The following is a 19,555-nucleotide window of genomic DNA, read 5'->3' on the forward strand; positions in this document are numbered from 1 at the left end:
ATTTGTGTGGCAAAGAATCAAAATTAGAGGTAGATTATAGAGTAAGTAATTACTGTTAGGATTGCCTATAATCTAGACAATTTTATGAGTCATATTTCTATATAAATAATACAAGAAAGTCCTGGGCAATTTAACAAAAAAAATCATTAGGATTTAGGAAGGTTCCACAACCGGTGATGGCCCTGGAGAGGGTGCTGCTCAGTGAGGTGGGAACAGCTCAGCTCAGGGAAGCTGAGTGACAGTTTTCTTAACATGTTTCTGATGACAGGCAACATTGCCAAAGAGGCTTAGTTTGGTTTTTTGTTTTGTTTTTGTTTGCTTGGTTTTTTTTTTGTTTGTTTTCTTTCTTAGTCTTCCATCTATTAACTTCAGACTCAAAGCCCACACATCTAGAATCCCCAGAGGAAATGACATTTTCCCCAAAAAGAAGTCAGTGTGCCTTGACTGACAACCTCACCAAGAGAAAGAGAAATAATTTTCAAAAGAAAAAAAATCAGATATTTAGGACCAGATCAGAAGTGGAAGGATGCTAAACCAGAGCCAATGCCATTTTCCTTTGTTGGTTAGAGTCTAGCGGGAGATTTCAAATGTCTTTACATTCTGCAAAGATGTGATGGAATGAACATGGGATGCCTTACTCTGCACTCTGCTACAGTTTGCCTCCCATGGATGGAGGGTGATGTGTTGACAGCCTGAACCCCCTGTAAAATAAATACCCAAGGTCCCCACATAATTGGAAGTGTCTCCATCTCAGCATTTCAACTCTAGAGGAAAATTTAAATAATAAAACCCTCAGAGAGCAGAACTAGAAAAAGTATAACTGCACTTAAGCTGTACTTAAGACAGAAGAATAGATCTAAGTGCTAAACACGATTTGCGTTTTCTCTAACAAGAATAGCCCTCATTAACCACCATTCTCAGCTAGATAAAGTTAATCCATGGTGCCTCAGGGTAGAACTCAACTTTCCCTCCAGATTTGTTAGAAAAACAAAGGATACCCTATTCTTATTTTGGTCTCCTCAGCTTTGTTTATCCATAGATTTTTCAGGTTGAGACAAAGGCATGGTTGAGACAAAGGCTGAGAGTTACCAAGGAGAAGTCAGAGCTCAGGAGATTTAGCCAGAATATCACAAAATATGTAGAGCTTGTGACACTGTAGACATGCTGCAAAGATTCATGGGAAGAAGAGGGATTATTAATGCCAGAGGGAAGAATCACAATGGGAACATGTGGGGATCTGAGTTGATGAATTCAGAACTGAGGTGGATTTAGTCTTTGTTTGTTAATCTAATCCAACAGCCTTTGAAATCCAGCAGGCTGAAAATGGTCAGTAGGCAGTGTGGACCTGTCAGCAAGCTCTCTGAAATTACTTCAGTTAACTTCAGTTAACAACGGGGAAAGACGTGGAGTGTGGATGAGGAAGTGTGGAAGGAAGGCACTATTTGAGCAAGAGCTGGATGTAATGTTTGCAAGTCTTCTAAGTGGGGGAATAGAACAGGCAAAGAAGAATTAGTTAAAAGGTCCAACAGCGAGTTGTGTTAAGGGTTAGGACTATTTTGTAGCTTATTTGTATTTTTTTTAACCATTAGGAAAAAGCAAATTAAAACTACTTGGAAGCTTTAGCATAACCTAGTCAAGATGGTTAAGATCAAAAAGAAGAAAAAATTACAGTAAATGCTGGCACGGAAGTGGCAGAAGAGAAACACTTACTCACTGCTGGTGGGAGTACAAAGTGGTGTAGTCACTATGGAAACCAGTGTGGAGGCTCTCTCCTAGAAGTCGATCTACCACATGATCCAGCTCTACCGCCCAAATGTCTCTATAGCCTAATATATAAATACGCGATCATCTCTACTCTATTTATGATAGCCAGGAAGTGGAAACAGCCCAGATGTCCATCAGCTGATAAATGGGTGATGTAAATGTGTATAACTATCTACTCAATGAAGATAGAATGCAGTAGCATAAAGGCTTAATAGGGGATAATGGAACAGAAAGGGTTAAACTGAGGTAGGGAATGGAGGGAGGGTAGAGGAGGTAACATGAGGAGAGATTACTAATGCCAGAGGGTAAGACTGTAGAGGTTTCTTTCTCATCTCACCTCCTTAGCACAGCCTTACATTAATCAATACTAACCAACTCACTGAGATGGGGTACCTATACCCTTCTCCAACAGTCCTACTTTGGTATATTAAAAATAGTACAGAAAAGCCATATATGAACATAATTTTGCCATCTACCCTCTCTCATCTCAAATGCAGGCAATCTGGAAAGTCCGTGGTGATTCAGGCAATCGGAGTAGGGCTAATCACATGGTGCTCAGTGCTGTGACACAGCAAAGCTGAACTTCATTATGAGCACTCCAAACCATGCTATGATCGTCATACAGCCAAAGAAGGGCTTAGAATTCTGTTCCTGGACAAAAGAGCAGAATTCATGAAAAATTTTATATCATAATTTATACACAATATCTAAAATATGACAGGACATCTGAAGAAGTGAAAAAAAAAACAGAAAAAATATTTTCCATTACCAAGAGGAAAATGGGCCAATGTAAGTGGAAGTACAAATGACTGGATATTGTATTTAACAGATCCAAACTTAACTATGCCTGTATAGATGTTATTGATAGTAAAAGATAGTTTAAAACAAATAAAGGATGAACTATGTGGATAGTAACAACAGTCATAATATGAAAAATCATCAATCATAATTCTAATGATACTAAAACTTGACAAATAGGATTGTGTAACATTTAAAAGCTGCAGTACAGTACAGAATAATGAAACATATTTGCCTGCTATTCTTGTGACAGTAGATTAATATCTAGAATATAAAATAAACTAGAAGAGTAAAACACACACACACACACACACACACACACACACACACACACACACACGATCCAAAGCATCTAATAAACAAATTGAGAGGTTAATTGAATTGACAGATAGCGAAAGGAGAAACATAAATGTCAATAACGATGTGGGGGAGGTATGAATAGCCTTAGTCATCAGGGAAGTGCAAACCAAGTCTGCCGTTAGATTCTCACTCACCCTGGCATATTGGCTATCATCAAGACAAGAAAGAATGAAAGCTGGTCAGGATGCAGGGAACAAGGGTCTCTCATACATTGCTGGGAGACATGTCACCAGCGCAGTCACTATACACATTAGTATAGAGGTGTCTCACAAAATAAAAGAGAACTACCGTGTTTGTGCTGGGCACTTCTGGGTCTATACCTGAATGAATCTATATCAGTATACTACAAACACAACTGTACATGCATGTTTATTTACTTAAGTTTCTTTTCCTTTTCACATTTTTTTTGAGATGGGGCACAAGGACATGACATGTGGAAGCCAGAGGCCAATTCGAAGGCGTCAGTTCTCTCCTTCAACGTTGTAGATTCTGGTGGTGTCAAACTCAGTTCGTTAAGCATGGCAGCAAGTGCCTTTCCTCACCGAGCCGTCTTCCTCACCCTACAGTACATTTATTATGACACTATTCACAACAGCCAAACCGTAAAACCAGCCTATATGTCTATCAACACAGGAATCGATAAAGAAACTACAGTGTGTGTACACAGCAAACTTTTATTTCAAGCATAAAGAAGAACAAAATCCTATTATTTGTGGAAAAAAAATGGATGGAACTAGAGATCATCATGTTAAGTGAAATTAGCCAAACCAAGAAAACAAATGTTGCATCTTTTCTCTCAGATGCAGAATAAAATTTTAAGTATATATTTAATTAAATATAAATATATAATGTGTGTATTTATAATGAAAGTATAAGGGAGAGCACTTAGAAGAAGAAAAATGCGTGAGATGGCTGAAGGGGATGAGAAGACAATGAAAGTGTCAGGATGAACAAAATACATGCCATAATGTGTGGAAATGCTGCGATAACACCCACTATTCTATACACTAAAAACAATTAAAACCCTAATAAGGAGGAGACATAGAAGCATGTCTGTAGCCCCAGTTACTTTGGGGGCTGAGACCAAAAAAAAAAAAAATCACTTATGGCTAGAGAGACAGCCTGGGCAATGTAGCAATGCCTGCTTTTCAACCGCCCCCCCCCCAAAAAAAAATTCCTACTGCTGAAAATTATAGGCCAGAGAAATAGTTCAATGCATAAAGGTCCTTGCTGTCACCAAGCCTGACAACTTAAATTCAACCCTCAGGACTCATCTCACATGGAAGAAAGAGAGTGACTTCCATAAGCTTTCCCTAGACCTCCACATGGGCACCTCTCTGCAAGTCAGAGCAAGCCCTGATTAAATGTCTATAAAAATGGGAAACCAGTTGGTGATATTGTAGAGTGAGTAGAACCCTCATACGTTTATGGGGTACTGTAACATAATACACAAATTACAGGAAATACTTTAATTTTGCTTATATAGTTTGGCTTTCATACACCTACAACTTAGATGCTGTGTTTTCCTTATCTATCTGGAAAAAATGAAACTATTTTTTACAAAACATATCACGTCAGAATTTTTATTGCCAAAACTGGAAGCAGCAATCAACAGGAGAATGCACAAAGTCCTCAGTGAGCTCATGCCACAGAATAAACTTTAAGAAATCAAAGAATAAAGCTGCACTAACACTGTGAAAGAACCTTAAAAGCTCCACTGGGCTAAAGTTCCCAAGCGAAAGAACACGTACAACATGAATCCCTTTACATGAATTTCTGTGGGTCAGGTGTGCTGGCACACACATGTTTGTGATCCAGCAGTCAGCAGGCTGAAGCAGAAGGGTCAAGAGTTCAAGGCCAGCCTGGGCTACATAACAATACTATGTATCAACATGCACAAACACACAGGAACAAACATATACATGAGGGGGAAGAAGGAGAGAATAAAATGAAGAACATAGGAAAAAGAAAAGTTGTGCAATAGGCAAAAGCAATCAATGATTATAGAAGTGACAATTATCTTTTCCTCTTTGGAAGGGGATTGATGGTCGGCTCAGAAATGGAGACACCAGAGCTTTAAGAGTACTGCAAATGTTTTATACAATCTATACCTTGATTTCACTCTGTATACTTTAATACACATCTAACAGTACCCACCAAAATAAAACTTCTATTCAGTACAGAAATTATTCTTCAATTAAATCAAGACCTACAAGGAAGGTAAAAGAACACAATGGGGAATTTTATGACAAATTCTTGAAAATTAGACAAAATGATGAAATTTTTAATCAAATACTAACTTCCAAATGAGCGTAAGAACCTGAATGCTATGGCAACTATAAAAATCACTTGACTTACAGTTCAGGTAACATTGCAAAAGAGAGAACAGAAAGATGTCAGACCCAGAGGATCAGGGAGATTGCTGTGAGACTGTGTCTCCTAGGCATGTCAGAAGCTGCACCTACAAAGTCTCACCAACATGACCGCCTAAACATGAGATGAACAAGAACATCAATAGACATGCCAAATGGATGGAGAAAGACCATGTGGCCTCAACCCTATAAAATGAACTATAGGCAGCTGAGGAATGCTGAGAGGAGCCAAATGGTCTTCCCAGGGAAGAGCACATCAATTAATTATTAGATTTCAAATGGTCATCCCCGAAAATATACATACAAGTAACATTATACAGACTGAGCACGTTGTATTTAGGAATATTTATGTACGCAACATGCATGCATGAAACAATGATTAATTAAAAAAGAAGCCATGAACTGGAAAAAGAGTAATGAGGAGTATGAGAGAGGGCTTGGAGGGAGGAAAGAAAAGGGGAAAGTGATGTAATTATAATCTCAAAAATAAGGAAGTAGTAAAAGAAAAACATTTGAAACTATGACAAAAGAGTATCTCCAATACTTGTCTGCCTATCTCCTCTCCACCTCTGCCTTATCCTGGGTTAGAATCCTAAGTTTTGCTCTTGGACCTGAATCTACTGCTGATGGTCCTCAAAAGAATAGCAGAGAAGAGACACAGCAATGAGAAAAGAAGAGCATGTAAAGATGGAGACAGAGATGGGACATTTGTAGTCACAGGCTAGAAGCTGCCTAGAAGATGACCTAGGTGAGGTACAGCCCTCTGCTGGAGCCTTTGATGGAGAGCAGCCTTCCCACACCTTTGTTTCTTACTTTTGACCCCAGAACTGGGAGAATGCACTTTTCTTATTTGGGCTACAAATCTATGATCTTGTTTGTGACTGCTTCAAGATATGAATCCAGAGCTTTCTGGGAAGGAATAAAATAGTTATTTACAGAATGTATAGTTTCCATGGGTATCTGGAAAAGGGTGATATGTATCCATACTCACAGAGAAGAAACTTTACTCACATGGTGCTCATATACACAAAATGAAAATAGACCTATAATACTTTATATCTTTATTCAGTAACAACCATGTTACTCAGTAAATGAAAGAACAAATTAATAATCAGCATTTGGAAGTTGAGAAAAGAGGATTAAAAGCTCAAGGCTGGGACACCTACTGAGATCCTATGTCAAAAGATAAAAAGAAAACCTCTTACATTCAACAATTGCAGCATCGCTGTTCATTTATAGCTTGTTTCTTTTGAGTGGCTTCACATAAATATTCAGCTCTTTAGCTTTCTAATTCCTCTGTTAATAATCAAGACCATGGCTGAATAAATAGAGAAAGACTTGTGGTAGAAATAAAAAGATGAGTCTGAATTGTCAGGATGTTCTTCATCTTTAACAAATGTCTGTATTTAGACAGCTTGTTTGGGTTGTACTGGATATAATAGCTTGTGGCCAGATATTTGGCCACTGTCCTTACAACTTCACTTGCGCAAATAAAAAAAAAATACCCCTTCTACACTTTCCATAAACCATGATGAACTTCTGGACTCTTTCTACTGTTTCTGGGCATGGTGAGTCAGGGTATTTGTCTTAGAATTCTCTTGCCTAGGTATACCCCTTTACTTATGCCAAGTATCTGAGAATTTCATACATAAACACGGTGTATTAAGATCATATCAAGTACCATCTCCTCCCTTTAATTGCTTCCAGATCTCCCAATATGTGTACCTGAGTGCATGCCTTCTTTTTTTCATTCATTCTTTTTGTATTCAATCATAAAAAAGAGAAAAACATGCTCCTCTAGCCTGTGGGCCCTAGGAGGTGTCTAGGAACCATGTTAATGGAGACCTGAGAAGTCAAGCCACCTAGATACTGTTTGCCTTGACCAGATGCTTTCATGATTGTAGACCAATTGCTTTAAACCTAGGAATTTATGAGTGGGGTTATGCAATGTTATTGTATCAATAGATAATCAATAAACTAAGCAAGAAAGTATCTAAGACTTCACCTCTTTATGGGCACCCATATTTTAAATTTCATTGGTTGCTACTTTGAAGGCAAATATAAAGTTGCAATATTCTAACAATAAGCATTTATTTCTCTAACATTCAATTTCTGCCTACTGTTTCTGTCTTCTTGCACAGCACTAACTTGCTTCACTGCCAATTCACAACATAATCCTTTTGGAGACATTTTAAGTAGACATTTGACAATTCGGGAAGAGCCAACAAGGCACACAGCCCTTGTGACATCAGGTTAGCTGTAAACAGCTGTGATCAAATTCATGCATGTGTGGGCACTAACAGCCTTGTCACGGCTGCCACTTGTGTGACAGCCGTTGTAAAGTATCATCAATTAGAAAGCCATCCTCTCTCAAAAGGTTGAAATGTAAGATAAGTGTGCTCCTTGGAATCAGTCTAAAAAAAAGGAATTCCTTGGACACTGCGTTCACAGCTTGAATTGTTATTGTTGAAATTTGGATTCTCTCTATGGAGGAATTTTAGGTTAAACTCCATGACCTTTCATTGCCAATGCCAGCATCCTTTGACCTGATGAAAGGAAGAATAGAGCCACAAGCTTGCCTTCTAAAGTCACCAGGTTCCAACATGGAACATCATGTTAACTCTAAAATCTAGTCTAGCCTTCATGAAAGCATGGTTTTCAAAGTAAAAGGATAGATTGATTCAACAGTTTATCAGCTTGATGTCTATCTTTTAAATATCTATGCATTTGGTAACTGAGCTCTGCTAATCTCTAGACCCAGATGTCACTCATGTTAGGTACAAGCAAACAGCTTAGGAATTTGGGAGGATCCTAGAAAATGGGATGAGAAATTTGCTTCCATGCATTTGTACAAAAAAAAATGGTTATAGAATAATTGCTCTGTTTTTCCTGTTCTATATTCAATGTAGTAGGAGAAGGCTTAGGCTTCTCATTTGAAGTTGACCATTATTTTCTACAAGCAATATTGGGAAATTCATGTTTGCTAATTCTCATAGTTCTTTTCAATGATAATAAAAAATAATGGCACATTTTGAGGATTGAGCGCCAAGTACTGAAGTAGGATTTTTCATGGGCAAAATAAAGTCATTTCATCCATGAGCTACAAAATGAGATTTTTCTATTTCATATTAGTATCTCTTTATTTTCTTTCACCCGATTGAGATGGGAATTGTGCCGAGTATAGACTCTTAGACTGAGCTACCCCCGCCCCCATCCTAGACAAGTTTTATTATGGGCACATTTAAAAAGTAAACTTCAGGAATGGGTAATGAGTCAGTTTGCTCAGTGTTACAAGCCTTGAAGTTGAAGGAGTCAGGAATGAATCTCAGACAGATGAGCCTTGGAGATCACAATGTTTTCAATGCTGCTGTCCTGCTTCTCCCAGATGGTGACTCCTCTTTCCCCTAGACCCTGGCAACTGCCACTCTGCTTTCTGTTTCCAAGCATTCGACCACTTTAGATATCTCATGTAAGTAGAATCATGCAATATTTGCCCTCTTGTCTTACTTTCCACAGAATGAGATCCTTGGGCTTTGCCCATGCTACTCCATGCATTTAAATGTATTTAATTTTTAAAGCTGAACACATGGTATATGTATGTTCCATTCTGTCTACCCATTCACCTGTCAATGGACACATGTGTTGCTCCCCCTTTCAAGTTACTGTGAATCATGCTACTGTGTGCTCCCCCTTTTCTTTGAGAAATACAGTTGTTTTATTTTTGAGGCAGAGACTCACTCTGTAGCCCTTTCAGGCTTTGAATTCGCTGTATGGATAACAGTGGCCTCAAACTGGTAACAATGACACTGGCCTCAAACTGGTAACAATCCTCCTGCCTCAGCCTCTCATATCTGGAATTACAGGCATGAGCCACTGCATCTGGCTGGATAAGGTGACATTTAATGATGTTGGGAGACTATAATTTATGGGAAGAGGAATAAAATGTGTAATGTATTAATTAAATGTTTTCACAGTATAATTTCTGCTATATCCTGCATTATGTTTCTTTAGACTTTTGATCTCAGAGACACAGAAACAAGCAGCCAAACAAATACACTCATTCACTTCTCTAGAACAGCACCTGCTCTGTCTTCCTCCAAAGGGAATATGATTTTCACATTAGAAATAAGTCAATATAAAAGCTAATTGCATTGGATACTGAAGACGTTGTTTTATCTTGCTTCTTACAGCAGGAAATAATTGGGAATTCAACCTTGAACAAGCCCGTCTTTCACAAATTCTGTTAGTGGAAAGCAACTGCCAAATGCAATCAAATCTATTTTCCTTTCATTGATATGACAGGTACCCAGTGAATGAGAACACAGGAACACCTGCATGTCCTCACCGAGAGCATCAGCCTGTCTTCCCTTCAATCGCTACCTCTCTGGCTCACATTGAAACAATCATGACCATTGATTTATCAAGTACGTGGTGTTTCTGAGGGAAAAAATTAAAGAGATCGCATCAAAGGAGCTCCATCTCCTTTTCCAACAACAACAATGCCAGGAAGAATAAACCCACACAGCATCAAGGTGTGTATCTATTTACTTGTGACGTACCTTTTCCCAACAAAACTCAAGACATCTGACAAAAATTCAGTGTTCAGACTTGTGTGTCTTTATCTTTAGCAAGTTAGTATTTAGTGTTTCAAAAATTTCAAGATGTTTCAAGAAGAAAGATATTTAGATTCTCCCTTGTTTTGCCTGATAACTTATACCAAAAAAAATGGAAGTTGAAACTTTAAGTTGGAAATTTAAGTTCAAATCTGTCATTTAAAATTTTTAAAGTTAATTTGTTCAATTTTTAGAAAAATATATGAAGAGGTAGGCATGTTAGATACTCATTTCAGGGAATAAGGATGTGGCTCATGGGTAGTGTGTTTATCTGGTATGCCCAGGGTCCTGGATTTGGATCCCAGCATATCAAAAGAAAAAAAATACAAATTTCAAATTAAAAAAAAATCATCACACTTTTCAACATAAAATTCAAAGCATTGCAGATTAGGCAAACATTATTTACCTGGTGGACTAGCTTCATGGTCCCCAAATAGAATTTCCCAGCACTCAGAAAACAATCCCTATGAGAAAGCCCAGCCTTTATGGTTATGTAATATGCACCAAATGCACTTCTTGGGTTTGACATCATTCCAATTGTCTGGGGCCAGCTCTGCAGTATTCTTTGCTTTTCTTTAAGCATACTAAATTCAAAGAAACCTCATCATGCTAGGCGGAGCTGTTCTATAGTAATATAACTCCTAAAAAAAAAAGAAGAAGAAGAAAAGAAAAGAAAGAAAGAAGAAATCTCAGGCTCTTAGAGTAGAAGACTTTGTCTTTTCAAGTCTGTCATTTTTTATTAAGGGAGCTAAGAGAAAGGATCATTATTTTGAAAATTATTAGTCTGGACAGGGGTGAAAAGTTTGTAAATTCTCAATCCAACATGTAAGTGCCTTAGCTCAAAGTGACACTTACCACTTCCATTCACAAACATCAGAATGAGTCACATGACCCACTACAACACAATAGAGACACAAAAATAAAATACTATTGTGTTTATCAAAGTAAGAAGAATGACAATATTTCATAAGAAGCAGAGATTGTAATCCTACATCCTCCCCTTTTTGTGTGTAGTCTCTATGTGTGTTCATGTGGAGGGTTATATGAAAGTTGGGCGTCATCAAGTGTCTTTCTCGACCACTCTCCTTGTTTTCTGAGACAGAGCCTCCTGTCATTGAATCTAGAGCACAAATGACTCATTGAGGCTGGCTACGCCCCGAACTCTTCAGTGCCTTTTGCTTCTGTCTCCACGTTGCTGGAATTACAGGCTTGCACTGTCCTGCCTGGCTTACTATGCAACTTCTGGAGTCCTGAACTCAGCCGCTCCACCTTGCCCAACAAGTACTCTACACCAACTGAGTCATCTTCCCAGTGCTATTTTAGGGTGTTTTAATTCTTTATCTTCCTTTTTCAAATGCTGGGCTTTAGACGACTCACATTGCCACAATGTTCTGAGCTTTGTCCAAATCCTTAATAGGGGTCACTCCCGCTGGCCCTATCCAAAACAAACCTGCCTGTCCTTTTCACTCATTACCCGGCTTCATCTGCTCCTCACCCACGATGATGTGAAATACTATTTTACTTGTTACTTGTTTGACACACACATTAAATTTAAATACATAGAATGCTGTGTTTTCTGCAATATACATTAATCACTGGTATATCTCCATTGACTAACAGAGTATCTAGAATTCAGCAATTAACGTTTTTTGAATTAGAATTAACACTTTCTGAATAAACAAATGAATGCAACAAATCAATGTTAAGATGTTTAGAGACAGACCTCTATCTATTCATGTATGTATGTGTCAAAATGTCAATTTCATTGCAAGTAAACAAATTTAATTTCATATTTCATTTTAAGTATCAAAAGAAAACCTGTAGTCTTTGAAGTGTTATGAGAACACTCTGATTTTCCTCCCGAGGTTCCCTTTGCTGGTGGTATTCCTGGAACAGGGCAAAAATTAGGCTCAGGAGCTCAAATTAACCAAACCTAGGAAATGAAGAGACTCTTTAAATAGTAATTTGTTTTCTTTGGAAAATTGATTTACCCCTTCATCCCTTTCCCATTATTATCTTTTCCAAGATCATGTTTGAATGCATAGGGTGGGACAGAGTCTGGGTCCCGAAATGTTCCCTGTGTTCTCTGGCTCCTCCCTGATCTTCACCACACAGTGAATAAACTGAGAGCTTTCTTTACTGACGTGCCCTGAGGTGAACTAATTCTCTCTGGCTATTTGTATTTCATGTGCTGAAAGACAAAGTGCTGTTTGCTGTCATTTGCTACTCACTTCCCCTTAAAAGTTGTATCCTAGGAAATGGCTGTGTTCAATATCTGTCCTGGTGACTCACCGGTCGTCAGCAGTGCAGGGGTTGATGATTTCAACCTGCTAGTCCTTGACTGACTGGATGCTTCTAAACAGTGTCTCCCTCACATCCTGCCTGCTTCCCTTAGGTAAAGGAAGTGGTAGCCAGGACCCTTAAATCTACCTTTACTTGACATTCTACAAGTTCTCATCTCATAATGAGTCGGAAGAAACTTTGCTTTCTTTTTCTTATTCATTATTTTGAGTATGAAACTTTTTATTTGGAAGACAAGAGAAAGTAAGTTCTAGAGACAAACAGATTGCCTTCACCAAATTTTCTTTATTTATTTTTTCATGATTTGTAACATTGTTGAAAACATTACTGTGTCATGGGCATCTGGATATTAAAATTACACTGAATCCTGAGATGCACGACCTTTATCTTAGTTCATAAAAGAGGATTTCTTTTCCCCAGTGGACTCAGTTTGGGACATTAGGTTGAAAACCTGATTGCCAGAATGTCCACCACCAAGGAACCACCTTAGGATACATTTCTTTGTGTTCATTTTCAGCTTCCCAATGAAGCAGTTCAAAGAAACAAGGCATTAAGTAGCATGGAAATACGTCCCTTAGCTAAAATGACTGTAGGAGAGAATGAGCTTGGATAACATTAGAGCCTAATTACCCTTGAAATCTGCGTCACCATGAAAAATTCATGTAGCCCAGAAGCAACCAAATCATCAACAGAACTTTCAAAACTGCACAAACCTATGAATTTTATTTTATACAAGATAATAATTTAAAATGCATTTTGCCCTGGTTGCATACACATTCTGTGCCAGAGGAAATAGATAGACTTAGTACAAGAAAACACAAAAGCCCAGGCCTCCAGAAGTCAACCTGAAGGCTGAGCAGGTCAGTTTGCTTACTGTTGGGCAGTGGCACCACACTGTTATGATTCCTGTCTTCCTTTGCATTTAGCTCACAGAGGTGTTATAAAGGGCACTTATTAATTAAATATAAAACAACAACAAATCGGTGGAGTGTTTAAAATATAGAATCAGACTCCACCAGAAAATCCCAGAGCTAACAATGAACACTTTCAGCAAAGTAGCAGGAAACTTAATTAACATTCAAAAAGCGATGCCCTTCCTATATACCATTGGTAGACTGAGAAACAAATAAACAGCCCCATTCACAACAGCCTTAAGAAAAATTAAAACCTCACAACAAATCAAAACAAGGAAATGAAAGAGCTCTAGAATTAAGATAGTTAAAACCCTGAAGAAAAAAAATGAGTAGGACACTGGTAAAAGACATCCTATACTCATGGATAGGAAGAATATGAACATGTCCATCCGACCAAAAGCAATTTACAGACTCAATCCAATCTCAATCAAAATGACAACTCAATTCTTCATAAAATTAGATTCATATGGGAATGCAAAGGACCTTGGATACCCAGAGCAATCCTGAACAACAACAACAACAACAAAACTGTTGGAGATATTGGTATATCTGATGGCAAATTATATGATGGGGTCACAGTAATACACAGCACAATGGAGGAACTGCAGAAGTTGGGCAGCCGCATCTCTCTCCTGAATGTTCTCCTCACATCTGCAAGACTCTCTGCTGCCTGCTCAGCAAGAGCCATCAGAAACAGCTCGTGTCTTTTCTCAAAATCTACACTAGAGAGATCTTTGACAGTTGCGGAAATCCCACTATTGTGATTGACCTCTGAAACTCAAAAGGTCTATTCCAGGCTGCCATACCCAGTCACACATCATCTGGAATCTATGAGGCCCTGGATCTTTGAGACAGTGGTAAAATCTGCTACATAGGAAAGGTTTCCCCAGTGGCTGTTAAGTATATATATACTCATGTAGGCAACAATTTGGCCATACAAGAATGTATGATACTTCTTGTAGGTACATTTAAGCATTCAGCTTCTAGAAAGCCATGAACATTGGAGAGGAAGTCTACCACAACCTGAAGAATGTCATCAAGGAGAGATTCATGGAAGAGGCCACCAACAGTGTTCAGGGAGTAGGTTTGCACTTAACAACCTAGGGAACTGCTGAAGAGACTGCTGAAGAACACAATTGGGAAGACCTGCTATACTGACCAGGTCATCACTGGCATGGAATGGCTGCCTCTGAGTTCTTCAGGTATGGAAAATACCACCTTGGCTTCAATTCTTCTGATGGTACCAGGAGGTACATCATACCTGACCAGCTGGATGACCTGCATATTGTTTAGGTGGAAGCCCTAACGGAGACATATACCCAATGAGATTAGGTAGGTAGAAGCCTCACCTTGGCTCCACCTCTCTCTCCCCAGATCCCACTCCAGAGAAAGCCCACCAAGCAGCAGCTCTACCCCCAAGGGTATTTAAAGTCCAGCTCACAGACTTCCCCCTCATGGTTCCCCTCATGGCTTCTTCTCTCTCCTGGGACCACCCAGGAATGTTTTGTTCAGATTAAACCTGGATTTACTAATTTGGCCTGATCCGATTCACTGCATCAGCAGAGAGGCTCACTACTGAGGTACAAAAACTTTTCACATATGACCTTTATCCTAGATTATCCAGTGATGTCCATTGGAGACTCCTTTGACCAGGACGACTGGGAAGCATGTCAGCTATTCACAGCTAGTTACAGGCATCCAGGTGGATAGGGGTGATCCCACATTGACCAACCCTAAGAGGATAGCCAAGGCTGTTGGGGATAAGTCCTGCAACTGCCTCCTGCTCAAAGTGAAGCACACTGACTCTGACAAAGTCTTTGTAAGTGTGCAAGTTTCCCAGATCAATGACATGTCATGTTGATCTGAGTGACTAGCCAAGTACAATTAGATCCTCAGAATCAAGGAGGAACTGGACCCAAGGCCTAGATCCTTCAAAAACCCTTGGCAAAGTAAACTGGGGGTTGACAACTTGGAGTCAGCTGTCACCACAAGCTGCTTAGACGCCTATCCCTGATGTCATCCAGCAGCCCTGGGCTGGCCCAGTGTTTGACTGGCCTCTGTAGTTAACACCCTCTCCTGTCACTGGCCCACAGCTTTGCCTGACCACCTAGAGCTAGACATCCCAGCTCTGTAATCATATGATTAGTTCAAATTATTGTTTCTGTCATTTCACTTCCCACCTAGCATCTGGAGCCTTCTTCATACCTCCAGTGTTACCTCCAGTGTGTCCACAGGCCTAATTCCTTGTAGTTCTATTAGCAAAATAAAAACCACAGAACCCACCCTCATAAAAGCCAGCATGGTTCTGACACAAAACCAGACATGTACATCAATACAACAGAGCAGAGGACACAGAGATCAGCCCATGCAATGACAGCCACCTGATTTTTTTTTTTTCTCAAGAAGGACAAAAATACAGTGGAGGAAAAATATAACATTTTAAACAAATTGTGTGTAAATAACCTATAGATAGATGATAGATAGATAGATAGATAGATAGATAGATAGATAGATAGATAGATAGATAGATAGATAGATGATAGATAGATAGATGATAGATATAGATAGATAGATAAAACTTGATCCTTGTCTCTCATCCTGCATATAAATCAAATTACAGATGGATTAAAGACCTCAACATAAGATCTGAAACTCTAAGATTGCTAGAGGAATAATTACGGAGTACTCTACACAATATACTCTATACAATATAGGCACAGATAAAAACATTCTCAATGGGCCTTTGGTTGTTTGGAAACTAAAGCCAATAATTTGTCAAATGGGACCTCATGGGATTCAAAGGTCTCTGTACAGTAAAGGAAACTATAAAGTTAGTGAAGACACAGAAAGTCTATGTTAGCTATACACATCTGACATAAGATTAGTGGATGGATTACACAAAGAACTAAGCATAAAAAAACTAAAATCCACTCAACCAAAAACAAGAAAATATCTATGGAACTGAATGGAGAATTATCAAAGAAATACAAATGACTAATAAATACTTTTAAAGGTATTCAAAGTTATCATCCTTTGGGAATGCAAGTTAAAGCTACTTTGAGATTCTATCTCACTCCAGTCAGAACAGCCATCATCAATAATATAAATGTCAACAAATGCTGGCAAAGATGTGACCAAAGGGAATTGAATTGGTGGGAATACAAACTGGTGGCTGCTACTATAGAAATTAGTCTGGATATGTCTCAAAAACATAAGAATAGAACTTCCATATGATTCAGATACACCACTCCTGGGAATACACCCAATATACTCTATATCCTACAACAGAGATACCTGCTCATCCATATTCATTGCTGCTCTCTCTAATGACTAGATTTAGGAAATGGAATCAGACTAGACATCCTTCAGCTGAAGAATGGATAATGAAAATGTGGTATGTATATACAATGGGATTTTATTCAGCACTTAAGAAAAATGAAACTATGAAATTTGCAAGAAAATGGATTGGACTGGAAAATATCAAGCTCAGGAAAGTAGCCCAGGCCCAGAAAGAAAAACGCCATCTGCTCTCTCTTTTTATGAAGATCCTAGCTTTGAATTTTTATATTTTTATTGTCAAGCTTGTGTGAATGTCTATAGTGGCCAGGAAGCAAAAAGTGATTTGGGGGTGAGCTTCAGCTGGGGGAGGGGGGCAGTAAAGCTCATGTGACATGAAAGAAGGGAAGACACTAGATCTGAAAAGGTTTGTGTGAGAACAGGATAGGGAAAAGCGTGCGGGGAGAGGGCTAGCCAGAATAAAGGTGCACGGCAAGTCCACATAGAAACCTACTACTAAATAATACAATTAAATAATAATGTAACTTTTAAAAGAGTCTGAACTGAGGTTCTCAGTTTTTAAATAAAATCCCAATGCCAAGTACAGGAGACCTCCCTATGAGTTTTTCTCCAGGGAAGGCTGGGAGGTTCCCAAACAATACAGGCTATTGCCATTGCTCAGTTGCCCATCAAAACTAGATTATAATACCTTATTGCCAAAGATACATCTTGGATATGGTATGCAAAGAAGTCAAGCTGGGACCTATCTGGAAGCTCTTGCCCTACTGACTAGTGTTCATAGTGTTGTAAGGAGCTGTTTTGGCTGCTGGAGGGGTAAAGACAATATTTTAACCAGCTGTGGTCCCTTCTCACTACAATTCCAACCTACCAGCCAAGTAACCCCCATTGGAGCAGTAGCATGCCTGGGGGTGGGGAGTGGCTAACTTCTTTCTGATTAGATTTGAGACTCATTCCACAGGAAAATAAAATAGATGTATTATAAACCTGGTCAAAGCCAAATGCCCTAGGGTGTGCCTTATTACTGTTCTTCTGATAACTGGACATGTTGTCAAAGTGTCTTCTAAAATATTTATGTTTATACACACAGCCTGGTGCTCGGCCTGCAGCAGGTGAAAAGTAAGGCAGACTCAGAACTGGTCAAACTCCTGAGAGTGACTGTTTAGTACTTAGTTCTAAGTGGGACCTCTATACAACCCCTGTCGAGATTCAGGCGACATCACAGAAGGCATCCAGAAAGGTTGTAAGAACCTGGAGTTGGGGAGGAATGCTATGAAACACTGTCTTCTCAATTCGGCATCATTATTACAATAATGGTTATTAAACAACAGCTATGGATACCTGCATAAAATCTGCATAAGACTTAGTCCTTCAGCTTTTCATCATGGAAGGGGGCGGGGCTCATGAGGCCCCAGCCCTTCCTATGGAGTCATTGGGGCAGTACCTGTGCCTGGGGCAGGTTGCTATTTTTTTGTAGGAGTACAGCCACTGCCCATACTTCAGTAACTTTCTATCCATGCTCATAGAAGCAATCCTAGCTAAACTCAGCGTGTCCAAGGAAAAAGAAGAAAAGGACACGAGGCGGGAGGGACTAGCTGGCAAGAAGAAGCCAGCGGCATAGGAAGGGGATAAAAGAACATAATTGGAGGTGAGTAAAACCACAAGACATTGTATATGTGTGTGCAATAGTTAAAACGTTAAAGAAAGCTGCCTTTTCGAAGCTCGGATATTATCATTCATGTTCCTACTTCAGCAAAGGGAGAGATGAGGAGGTATTCATGAGATCCAATCTGGTCTTTCTCTCCCAGGAGCAGATGGATAATTTCCAAAGGACCTTTGATTGTCACAGCTGGAAACAGGGTGTTTGAGAGGGCAGGGTGGGGCGTGACTGGCCTCTACTGCAAGGAAATAAAAAGTGCAGTTCAGCAGCTCAGAGACACAGAAAATCCCCCAGATTGAATAATTGCCCATCCATAACAGCAGGTAAAAATCTCCCATAACACTATGAATGTGAACATAATAATTTAATTATGGTGGCACGCTGGAGGACAGGAATCTGCCCACTTCTTTATGAGTCCTAAGCAATATGGTCTAAGAATTTATGGATGACATATCAAAACTTCCTTTAAATTTGTTGATAATGATAAAGTTAAAAGTATGAGAAAGAGCACTCACCCTTACCTAACTAGAAAATAGTTAGAGTGTTACTGGTAGAGAGAGAATCAGTTATTAGCGACCATATATTCCCATGGAGTTTCTAGATTACTGATGTCAATTAGCAGATTACCTCTAACACCACTCTTCCATAAGTAACTGCTTAGCCAAGACTGGGATGATGTATTTTCGGTGGTCATTTCTTCTTTAAACTTATCTCTTGAGTTCTTCCAAGCCTTCGCAGGTCAACTGTACTTTTATCATTAGAACAGGAGAAATACTCATTTTATGCTGTGATTTAGAATAAACTATTGTTTCCTCTTTCTCTTTCCTCAACAATGCGCGCTGTTTAGTTAGTCCTCCAGGGAAACTAACCCAGAGTCTTGAGTGTATCTCGTTCTCAACCACATGAAAGGCTATGAGTTAGTTTGTGTGAAGACTATATTCTTGTATTTTGATGATTACTAGGGGAAATCTACAGAAAATCCATAACCAGTGAATTCCAGAAAGTCTTGACTCATCTTTCAAACTAGAAGCAAGCATAGAAGGTAAATTACACTAGAAATACATTTTAGCAAAATAAAAGAAGGGACAGTTCCTTACACTGTATAGTCTAGAACATTCTAGGCATTGTGCTATACATTTTTCCTAGTCATTTAGTAATGTCAGTTCTCGCTCCTTTTTTGTGATGCTGGGAAACAACAATTGGAGGATAATTGAGAGGAAGAAAAGATCTGAATGTTTCTGGATTTTGCTTTTCCCAGCAGCATGGTCAGCTCGTTCTTCTTTTGATGATTTCTTTGTCTGTGCTCCCTAAATTGTACTGTGTCCCTCAGAGGCACCAGCAGCAGAAGGGTGGTCTCCTCAACAAATGTCCTAGTCTTCCCATGTGGTGTCTCCTTTCATCTCTAGACTGCCCTAGGGTTTTGAGTCCATGGATCTAAAGGGTGAGCATTCTCCTGCAATTCTGAGTTATTTCTGTATT

General features: G+C 39.1%; 1 pseudogene; it reads left to right on the plus strand.

The window, feature by feature from the left end:
* Nucleotides 1-3,353: 3,353 nt before the first annotated feature.
* Nucleotides 3,354-18,037, plus strand: LOC121822132 (alpha-enolase-like; annotated as a pseudogene).
* Nucleotides 18,038-19,555: the final 1,518 nt, after the last annotated feature.

Source organism: Peromyscus maniculatus, chromosome 13 (genome assembly GCF_049852395.1).
Source record: "Peromyscus maniculatus bairdii isolate BWxNUB_F1_BW_parent chromosome 13, HU_Pman_BW_mat_3.1, whole genome shotgun sequence".
NCBI lineage: Eukaryota > Metazoa > Chordata > Mammalia > Rodentia > Cricetidae > Peromyscus > Peromyscus maniculatus.